At 35.2% G+C, this 11,553-nt stretch overlaps 1 long non-coding RNA gene across 2 annotated transcripts; it reads left to right on the plus strand.

Moving 5' to 3' along the window:
• Positions 1 to 2,706: 2,706 nt before the first annotated feature.
• Positions 2,707 to 10,999, plus strand: LOC140821120 (uncharacterized). Of its 2 annotated transcripts, none has more exons than XR_012115644.1 (2): positions 2,707 to 2,933; positions 10,145 to 10,999. It is a non-coding gene; the product is annotated as an uncharacterized lncRNA (long non-coding RNA). The 2 variants fall into 2 exon arrangements; XR_012115645.1 differs by having other exon boundaries at positions 10,157 to 10,999.
• Positions 11,000 to 11,553: the final 554 nt, after the last annotated feature.

The following is an 11,553-nucleotide window of genomic DNA, read 5'->3' on the forward strand; positions in this document are numbered from 1 at the left end:
CCTCTAAACTCTTTTCCGATCCCAAGAAGTGGTATCTTAGCAAGATCTTCTCAAACATCGATACCAAAAAAATACTCATGGCATCTTTCAACAAAATCTCTATGTTTTCAAAGGAAGATTATGACGATTGGAAAATTCGTATGCAGGCTCATCTACCAGCCCGAGATTACGATATGTGGTACGTCATCACTGACGGGCCAATGAAGATCTTAAATTTAAATACATCTGTATTTAACACTAAAGGTGCTCCCGAAATGGTGAAAAAGCACCGTTCGAATGGACAGCTGAGGATAAGAAGATGGCAAATCTCGATAACGTAGCAAAAGATATTCTTTATAAGACCTTGGATAAAAATATGTTTGCCAAAATCAAGACCAGCAAAAGAAATCTGGGAATGGGAAAAACTCACACAACTGTGTGAGGGCAATGATCAGACTAAAGAAAATAAGTTGACTGTTGCTATCCAGAAGTTCGATAATCTAAAGATGAAGCCTGGAGAAACTCTTGCAGAATTTGACGAACGGTTCAGCAGTATTATCGTCGAACTCATTTCCTTGGGAAAAGAATATTCCCATCGAGAAATTGCCCTGAAGGTTATGCGAGCTCTTCCAAGAGAATGGGACGTAAAAACTATAGCAATGCGAGAGTCGAAGGATCTGAATAAACTGGAACTCCATGATCTTTTCGCTGATTTTAAAGCATATGAGTTCGAACTTGGGATACGAACTGAAGAGGAAACATCCACCTCTCAACAAAAAAAAGCCTTGGCAGCTACCACGGGGACTCTTCCGATCGAAGAGTCCACAAGTAAGAAATCTACTGAGCTACTAAGCAATGAAGTCATGTACCTGTTTGTTAAAAAGTTTGGTAAATTCATGCGTAAGAATCAGACCCAGACTAATAAACCCTACTTCAAAAAGGACTATACTGATGATAGTCAAGCTTGCATTAACTGTGGGAAAAAAGGGCATTTTATTGCACAATGCAACAGGCCAAGAAAGGATGAAAAGAGACCGGTTTATAGGAGACGGTCTAAAGATGATAAAAAGTTCACCAAAAATAAAAGTCAACGAGTTCTAGGAGCAGAAGAGGACAAAAGAAAATGGACTGACTGAGATTCAGAAAAATCCATCTCTGAAGAATCTACAAGTGAAAGTGAAGATGAGACCGTAAAATGTCTCATGGCTAATGAAGATTCAGAACTCTCAGATGAAATGATATTAAACTTTGACTCTATTGAATTCACTTGATATGATCTGGCAATACACGACATGGTAAATGAGTTTAAGGGAATATCGCAAAACAAGTTGACTCTCTCTAGCTGCTCACAGCAAAAAGAGGTCGACGGTTTGAAAGTGAAGTTGAATTTGCAAGCTGCTGAGAATGATGATTTGCGTAGACTGTTCCATGCTACGATAAAAGAGAACAAGCGGTTGATAAATATAGTCAACTCATGGAACATGTCCTCTGCCTCACTTTATAAGATGCATGAGATGCAAAAACAAGCCGGAGACAAAACCGGACTAGGTTACAGTATCAATGAATGCAGTACTTCAAAAGCATCAACTCAACCATTAATAGAGAAAGACATTTTAATATCAATTAAGTTTGTCAGATCTAGTACGGTATATGAACATGACAAGCCTGAAGTCCAAGGAATTCAGAATGTAAATCTTGAGAACAATGGAAGGCGATGTGGTTTAAGATATGTCGAAGTTAACAGTGCTAATTCCAATCGATCATGGCTCAGACAGGCCAAACATTTGTGTGAGAAAACAATTTCAAGAATAGTCCAAATTTGTAAAAAAATACTAGATTTTCGAGCGGTCATCATAAATTCAGTCATTTTTGTCTTTTCATTGAAATATCATTAAGATGACTTTTTCATGTCATCTAATTTTTGAAAAAAAACACAGTTTCTCACTCATTATTGAATAAGAAAAAATACTTATTTTGACCGATACATATCTATTTTGGGGTTCTAGATATTTGAATACTCCAACTGTGTAAAAAAATACTTGAGTTTCAATTAATATTAAGTGACTTTTTATGGTGTCATTTGTGAAGTTAAAATATAATACATAAATTGGTACAAAGATTATCTAATTCGAGTCTACAAATACTTGATTTTGCTTCATAAATACTCATATCCAATTATTTGGGGATGTCAAAATATTGTTTGAAATTAATACTGAGTGGCAATGATAATAACATTTGTGAAATAAAAATGTGATATCTAAATTAATACAAATAAAACATAATTCGAGTCCACCAATATCCTTGATTTTACGCTTTAAATACTCAAATTCGATTATTTGAGGATTTCAAAATATATAGTTTGAAGTTAATATTGAGTGGCATTTGATGATGAGACTTGTGAATTAAAAATATGATACCTAAATTGATATGAACAATACATAATTCTATCACACACATATATATGGGTGTGTGATTAAACTAACAAATATTAAAATTTGAGTCGACATTTACCAAAATCACTATACAACTTATATAAATTATTTTAATAAATCCTATTTCAGTTAATAAAAATTTATAATAATTGATAGGAGAAAATTTAATTTTCATAAATAAATATTTTATAGATGCATAGAAATTAGAATGATTTATTATATTTAATGATTAATGAATGCTACCCAGCTGTTTCCCACAAGCTAAATAATTAATTCACTAAACAGTCAAAATTCCGGAACAGAATTCATAGAGAATCCATATCGCCGCATCAAAATTCATTGCACAAATATATGACAAGAATGGAAAATTCTAGATTCAAGCGTGCGTTCGATTCTACTTTTCTCGGAGGAATATCCGAGTCCAAGAATAGATCTACGATCTAGGCACGTCGGTGTCTTCCATGCACCCCAAGTGAATTGGCCGAAATTGTCACATGTAATCTCTACATTCGTCAATTTAAGGTACTTTGCTTTCAAGTTATATTATGGATTTCCAGTCTCAATATCGAAACATCCCTATCTCGAAACTAAAGTTGCTTTTGTAGATGTCACCAAATGCCGAAGCATAGGGCTAGTACCATATGAAATTTTAAAGATGTCGAAGTTAAGGCATCTGATCTGGAACTATGATTTTAGTTTATCTCATCCCTCTGACATAGGAATTGTTCATGAAAATGATCTACAAACAATTGAGACAGTGGCCAATTTCATATTTAGCGAAGAGATCGTCAAAATACTTGTGAATCTGAAGAAATTGGCTGTTGTATATTATATGAATAATCATAATTGGGATTATTATAATCTCGAAAACCTTTGCCATTTACGAAGCCTCGAGGAGTTGCAAATCTCAATGCGCTCCTGGCCTGCTATCTCAATGACATGGAACCATGCTTTTCCAATCGGTCTAAAGAAGTTATCTCTATTATACGGAGTCCTTGGGAAAATATGACCATAATTGGGTCGCTCCCGAATCTTCAAGTGCTCGAGATGCCAAGGATTGCAGTCAATAAAGTTTCAAAGTGGGTGGTGTTGGAAGGCCAATTTCTTCAACTCAAGTACTTCCGCTCTTCCTTGGATTCTCTGTTGAAGTGGGAAATGGAAAAAGAGCATTTCTCATGTCTTGAAAGCTTGATTCTTGAGGGTGCCAAGCGGATTAATGAGATTCCTAGCGGCATAGGAGAAATAGATACACTTCGATATATGGAGTTGCAGTACTGTAAAAAAGCATTGGTAATCTCAGCGAAGCAAATGGAAAAGCATCAACATGAAAATGGAAACAATGCTTTCCATGTTCGTGTCATTGATTGCTATGAATAAGATGTTTTGTTTTGAAATCACATCTGAGAGAGAATATAGTAAGATTTTGTATTTCTTTAGATGAAAATTTTTTGTTTGACTATTATGCCAAGCAAATAAGTGGGACGAGGAAATAAAAATGATCAGTTTATGGCCAATTATTTATAGCTTGACTCGCGGCAAGATCTCAAATTTGTGACAAAATTTCAAGTTAGAGACTTAAATACAATAAAGTTCTAAAAAAAATCATTTTTATATCCGTATATGAACTTTTATGAATTTGACCACATATCTTATTAGTAAAATAGGAAATAGATAGATGTGCATATACATTTTTTTCGAAAACTAAACAAAAATATATTTAAATAAGTTTTTTTAAAAAAAACTAAAATAAGTTCAAATTTTTTTAAAAGATAAATTATTTAATAATATTTTACAAATAAATAAATTGTTTTCTAAAAAAATTTGTTGAATAACTCACCGTCTAAGTGATTATTTTTTAAATTATCGAACTTAATTTTCAACTCTCATTTTTTCCATGTGATCTTATTTTATTAACATGACATGTGTCCAAATTCAATAAAGAAATAATAATAATGAAAAAAATTAAAAATAAAAAGTGCGTCAGCTGCATGTGTGCAGCTCATGGTAGCTTGGACAACGTCTGTCATTGATAGTTGCATTTTAACTTAATTTTGCCAAACTCAACAATCTACCTTATTTTTTAATTAAATATTTTTTAAAAAATTAATTTTTTTTAAAAAAAAAACCTAATATCTTTACTTATGGTTCAGGTAATTATTTTGAATATAATATCTTTATGTATAGTTCAGATAATTATTTCATGAAAGAGGTATATGACTCATTTTAACTCATATCAGATGTACCGAAATTTCATTTAAAATAGTTTTAAAATAGTATGTAAAATTTCTTTATTGAATGGATCTATCTTCACAAAAGAACTAATTTCAACTTTTTTTTCGATAAATAAGATTCCAATTAATTTAGAATTGATTAAATGGAACTAGCTTAATAAACAAAAAAAATATCAACAAATAAATTATTAGCCAAATAACTTGTACCCAAAAAAATTGCAAAAACCTGATAGAAATAAATTTGACATTTAAACAATTAAATTGTGAAAAAGTTGAAAAGAAAAGGAAAATGTATTAATTTTCCTTGAGAAATTGAAATTTTTTAAAGAATAAAGAGATTTTGAAGCAGAATTCCTAAAGATAATATTTTTTATCTTTCAATCTTTGATTTTTTAAATAATATCAAACATGAATTGTAATAAAAAAAAAACCGAGAGTTACTTCTGAAAGACAAATTAATATCTAGAATGAAACGTGAAGTATTTCCTGTCACGGCCCAGCCCACTTGTGATATTGTCCGCTTTGGCGCAAGGGCCTCACGACTTTAAAACGTGACACAAGGGGTTGCTACTCGCTCATTTAAATCCCCAGCATCTCTCTCGTTGTTTGGCGATGAGGCATTTCGCCTAAGGGCCCTCTCACCCCCCCTTTCGGGACTCAGCGTCCTCGTTGAGGTTTGCCCCACCATCCCAAACTCACGCGGAGTCGCTCTGATACCAAATGTCACGGCCCAGCCTACTTGTGATATTGTCCGCTTTGGCGCAAGGGCCTCACGGCTTTAAAACGCGTCACAAGGGGTTGCTACTCGCTCATTTAAATCCCCAGCATCTCTTCCGTTGTTTGGCGATGTGGGATTTCGCCTAAGGGCCCTCTCCCCCCCCCCCCCCTTTCGGGACTCAGTGTCCTCGCTGAGGTTTGCCCCACCATCCCAAACTCGGAGTCGCTCTGATACCAAATGTCACGGCCCAGCCCACTTGTGATATTGTCCGCTTTGGCGCAAGGGCTGTGACATTTGTTATCAGAGCGACTCCGCATGAGTTTGGGATGGTGGGACAAACCTCAGCGAGGATGCTGAGTCCCGAAAGGGGGCGGTGAGAGGGCCCTTAGGCGAAATCCCACATCGCCAAACAACGGGAGAGATGCTGGAGATTTAAATGAGCGAGTAGCAACCTCTTGTGACGCGTTTTAAAGCCGTGAGGCCCTTGCGCCAAAGCGGACAATATCAAAAGTGGGCTGGGCCGTGACATTACCACTCTTGTCTTAAAAGAAGTACATATACATAATTTACCACATCGGTATCGCCATCTTCTACCATCGAGAGACCATCGATTTTCCATTCTGTCGACGGAGTGATTTCAGGCCCCGTGGAGTTATCTCGGTCTATACCCAGATTCGCCCAAGCCGCCTTCCTTGCCCCTCTTCTCGCGTCATGCCGAGTTTATGCTAACAAAACTCGAGCCTATTTGTTTAGAAAATTTAATTTCTTTTGTTTGTACACGTTTGGGTTGTCCTAGTCTTTAGGAGTGTCAATAAGCTTGTTTCTATTTACCTAGTCAATCGGAGTTTGTTTTTGAATGTTGGATAATCTCTATTTTCATGTTACTTTCAGATATGTATTTTGTGTATCAAATTTTTTCCTCTACTTCTTATTGTTATTGTGAAAAACACGTCATTCAGTATTTTTTTGGTTTCCATTCCTGGTACGAGAGAAAGGTTGAGTTCCAAGGAGGAAAAACTGAAACTGATGACTTCCGAAAGTTTTGTATTGATCGCCATTCCATGCTTTGTTGGTCACTATGATCATTGGAGCATGCTCATGAAGAACCTCTTGAGGTCCAAACAATATTGGACGTTGTAGTTTCTGGAGTAGCAAAACCAACAACAAGTGTTGTGATGACAGATGCGCAAAAGACAGAGGTTGAAGAGCTGAAATTAAAGGATCTTGAAGCAAAGAATTCTCTTCAAAGCTATTGACCACTCAATCTTGGAAACCATTCTTTGCCAAGACAACAAGAGCTAAGAGGCAGCAAGCACCTCGTCCAGAGTTCGAAATACTTCGAATGAAGTCAGGAGATTTAGTTATAGAATATTTCTCAAGAACGATGGCAATCGTTAACAGGAAGAGGATCCATGGAGACAAGACAGAGGATGTTCTCATGAGACCAAAATTAATTTTATTGTATGTGATATAAAAGAAGCAAATGATGTTGGTGTACTGTGAATTGATTTATTACAAAGTTTTTTTGGTTCATGAGAAAAAAATTAACCGGCAAGAAAAAGAAGAACAAGCATTGAAAGCCCTATCAAAAAATCACTCTACACCTAGTAGATCTAATAGAGGACAAGGAAGAGGAAGAAGAAGAAACAATGATTGTGTGGACCAACAACAAAATCATCATCATCAAGAAAGTCAATTTCAAGGAAGAGGTAGTGGACGTGGAGGCCACCATCCAACAACTTATAGATGAAAGTCATCAGATAAGTCCGATGTTGAATGTTTCAAATGTCATAGGTATGGACATTATAAATCAGAATGTCAAACTGATTTGAAACAAAGTGGAGATCAATCTAACTTTCTAGAAAAGGAAGAAGATGTGTCTCTTTTGATGGTGTGTCACATGAAGGAAGAAATTGAACAAAACATGTGGTATTAGACACTGCAACCACATGTGTGGAGAGAAGAAGGCATTTTCTGAATTGGAAGAATTCTTTGGCAGCTTTGTTAAGTTTGGGGACAACTTTAAAATTTATGTTATGGGAAAAAACAAAGGTAACAATCCAAACCAAAGGAAATTCCACCCACACTATTGCTAATGTTCTTTTTGTGCCAGATTTAAAGGCCAACTTGCGTAGTGTGAGTCAGTTGCAAGAAAAAATATATGAGATTTTTATCAAAGATAAAATGTCAAATTCAAGACCCAAAGTTGGCCTTAATTTCTTAAGTTAACATGACGGCGAATCGTATGTTCCCACTTTATCTCCACAACAGTACACATTCATGCTTCTCAGAAAAGTTAGAAGACGAGGCATGGCTATGGCACTTTCGCTACGTGCATCTGAATTTTGGTGGATTGAAAATGCTACGGTAAAATAACATGGTGACATAGCTTCCTCAAATTATAGTTTCTTCTCAAGTTTGTAATGAATGTGTTGTTAGAAAACAACACATAATCTGTGAGAACCTGAATTTTCAGCAGTAGCTAGCATGTTGCAGCAGCTAGAAATGTTTCAGCAGTTATCAAAATTCCAGCAGCAGCTAATATTTCAGAAGCGGGTATTTTTCCAGCAGACATGTATTTTCCAGCAAGACAGAATCCAGCAGCAGAAGAATTCAGTAGCGCGAGATTCCAGTAGAAAACTCCTGATTCAGATTAGACTTGTAACTGAAGCATTTAAATAGGGAATAAAGGCTGTTAATGACATATTATGGCCATTAATAGGATGCTAACAGTCAGATTTTGGCCTATAAATAACACCCTCAAGTCTCTGAATTGGTGTTACACAAATCTTGAGATTATTACTTAAATTTTTGAGCTAAGAGAGTGCCTTGTTCGAGCTGTAAAATCCAGTAGCGAGAGCAACCAGATTTCCAGTAGACTTCAAATGAAACTCTAGCAAATTACTGTAAGTGGGCTTATATATAAGTATCTTGAAATCAGTTTGTTAATTTCTGTTTTAAAGCACAGTTCTGAATGTTTAATTTCTGATATATGATTTTGAAGCAATGAAACTCCCTAGTGAACTAATGGTAGGATTATATTCTGAACGTCTCTGAATTCTGATTTCTGATTCTGGCCTCACCCCTTAGAGGAGAGAACATATAGGAGACTGCTATCAGTTTAGCCATGAAATTTACTAATGTGCTCAGTGCTTACTAATTCTGATTTCTATTCTGAAACCTGTGATTTCCGAATTCTGATTTCTATTATGAAATAAGAGTTTTCTGTATATTTTTGTTTTACTATTCCTGTTGAAAACGATTTCGAAAACTGGGAGTTATTCCCGCCCCTACTTACTGAGTGACAACCATATCACTCACCCACCAAACCCATCTCAGATAAGAACGAGAAAGAAAAGTTAGAAGAAAAAGAGCAGATTCAATTTTGGGGCTGGTGAAGAAGACCGTTGTTTGTCAGTTCTAGTTTATGTTTATTCCGCTGTATTTGTAAGACATTGTTATATTTGGTTTTACATTTTCGCTGGAAAACATTTGGCATTGAGTTTGTATCAAACATTGAAATATTCAGTATTTATCAATAAAAAGACTGGTTTCTGAATTCTGTACTTCTGAGGCTTGTTGCTTTCGAATGAAAATTTGAGAGCAACGCCGGTGTCAACTGACCCCCGTCCCGAGGCGTGACATTGAAGTGCTATCAGAGCAAACCAGGTTTCATAATCTGGGGAGGAGGAACTAGAAGTAATAAGTTCAGATAGACTTCTGAAAATAAGATCTGATAAACTACTATAATAAACTACTGGAATATACTACTAAAATGATAGACTAACTACGTACAGTTAGAAAAATCAGTAGAGAAACAAATCAGAATACAGTAGTGCTCTGAGTGTTTCAGCAACATGTCTGAAATAAGCAGCTGGTAAAATAAATAAATAAATAAATAATTCAGTAGACCCAAAACCAGTAGCCCGAAACCAGAACCAGTAGATGGAAATCAATAGATCTTTATGCAGAAGACTGGGTCAATAAACCCGGATTGCAGCAAACTAGTTCTAACAATGCTGGAAAGCAGCAGATAGTGCTGGAAAAGCAGCAGACTGATTGCAGTAGCATCAGAATTGCAGTAGATAGTGAACTCCAGCAAGCGCTTGCAGTAGGCCTTGCAAATTGTGTGGAAGTTGAGGTGATTTTTGCGCAAACTTCAAACGCCATAACTTTTGATCCAGGAGGAATTTTTACTATTAAAAGTATGCGTTGGAAAGCTTTCGACGAGGAGAATCTAACCTAGAACCAACTTTTGTTCTAGCACTGCCGACGAACTCCAAAATCCTTCGTTTAGATGGGGATATCATCATTTCCGTGAAATTTTCGAATTTTTCGAAACGTTGAGTAATTTTCATTTCCAAACGGCGTAATATTTTTGCACCAAACTTGGTACACTTCATGTTCTTGATGTGAAGGATTTTTCGTAAAACTTTCACGCAATTCTAAGACCGAAAAATTTTGAGTTATTTCTTCTATTAAATGTATAGACAGTACTGATTTTGTTTATTCCAGTATTCGTCTATAACTTGACCTGTATTTTTGAGATCATTTCTGAACATTCTCTTCCATGTTTTGGATGTAGTATATGGCTGACCAGAGTAGCTACACTAAGAGCTTAGAGAGAAAGCTAGAGAAACTCAAGGAACATAACTACTGCCTAGAGCTGGACAAAAATGAATTAGAGCGTCGAGCAGAACACTTAAGAGGTGATGTTCAACGTTATGCTCATTACTGCATGAGGCAGAAGAGAGGAATAGGACATCCCAATCTCGAAACTATAGTTGCTTTTGTAGATGTCACCAAATGCCGAAGCATAGGGCTAGTACCATATAAAATTTTAGAGAATCCGAAGTTAAGGCATCTGATCTGGAACCATGATTTTCGTTTATCATATCCCTCTGATAGAGGAATTGTTCATGAAAGTGATCTACAAACAATTGAGACAGTGGCCGATTTCATATTTTCTGAGGAGATCGTCAAAATACTCGTGAATCTGAAGAAATTGGTTGCTTCATATCACATGAAGAATCATAATTGGGATTATTTTAATCTCAAAAACCTTTGCCATTTATGAAGCCTCGAGGACTTGCAAATCTCAATGCTCTTCTCGCCCGATCCCTCAATGACATGGAAACATGCTTTTCCAATCGGTCTAAAGAAGTTATCTCTATACGGAGTCCTTTTTCCTTGGAAAAATATGACCATAACTGGGTCGCTTCCGAATCTTCAAGTACTCGAGATGACAAGGATGGCAGTCAATAAAGATTCAAAGTGGTTGATGATGGAAGGTCAATTTCTTCAACTCAAGTACTTCCGTTCTTCCTTGGATTCTCTGTTGAAGTGGGAAATGGAAAAAGAGCATTTCCCATGTCTTGAAAGCTTGATTCTTGAGCGTTCCAAGCAGATTAATGAGATTCCTAGTGGTATAGGAGAAATAGATACACTTCGATATATTGAGTTGAACTACTGTAAAAAAATCATTGGTAATGTCAGCGAAGCAGATGCAAAAGCATCAACACGAAAATGGAAACGATGCTTTCCGTGTTCGTGTCATGGATGACGATGAATACGATGTTTTGTTTTGAAGACACATTTCAGAGAGAATATTGTAAGATTTTGTATTTGTTTCGATGAAAGTTTTTTGTTGGACAATTATGCGAAGCAAATAGTGGGATGAGGAAATAAAAATTATCAGTTTAGGGCCAATGACTTATATTTAAACTCGTACTAAAATATCATGTTTTACTCGCACTAAAATCTCAAATTTGGTACCAAATCTCAAGTTCGAGATTTAATTACAACAATTTTTTTTAAAAAAATCACTTTTATATCCATATATCCACTTTTATGAATTTGGATACATATCTTATTAGTAAAATAAGAAATTGATGGATATTCATAAACATTTTTTTGGATAACTAAACCAACGTATATTTAAATAATTTTTTTTTGAAAAACAAAAATAATTCAAATTTTTTTAAAAGATAAATTATTTAATATTTTACAAATAAAGAAATTGTTTTTTTTTAAAAAAATTGTTGAATAACTATCTAAAGTGATCTATTTTAAAATTATTGAATTTGAGTTTCAACTCTTATTTTTTTATATGTTGTCTTCCTAATTTAGTAAGAAGATATGTGTCCAAGTTCAATAAAAAAATAATAATAATGAAAAAATTAAAAATAAAAAG

Source organism: Primulina eburnea, unplaced genomic scaffold (assembly GCF_022965805.1).
Source record: "Primulina eburnea isolate SZY01 unplaced genomic scaffold, ASM2296580v1 ctg424_ERROPOS1667910, whole genome shotgun sequence".
In the NCBI taxonomy this organism is placed as follows: domain Eukaryota; kingdom Viridiplantae; phylum Streptophyta; class Magnoliopsida; order Lamiales; family Gesneriaceae; genus Primulina; species Primulina eburnea.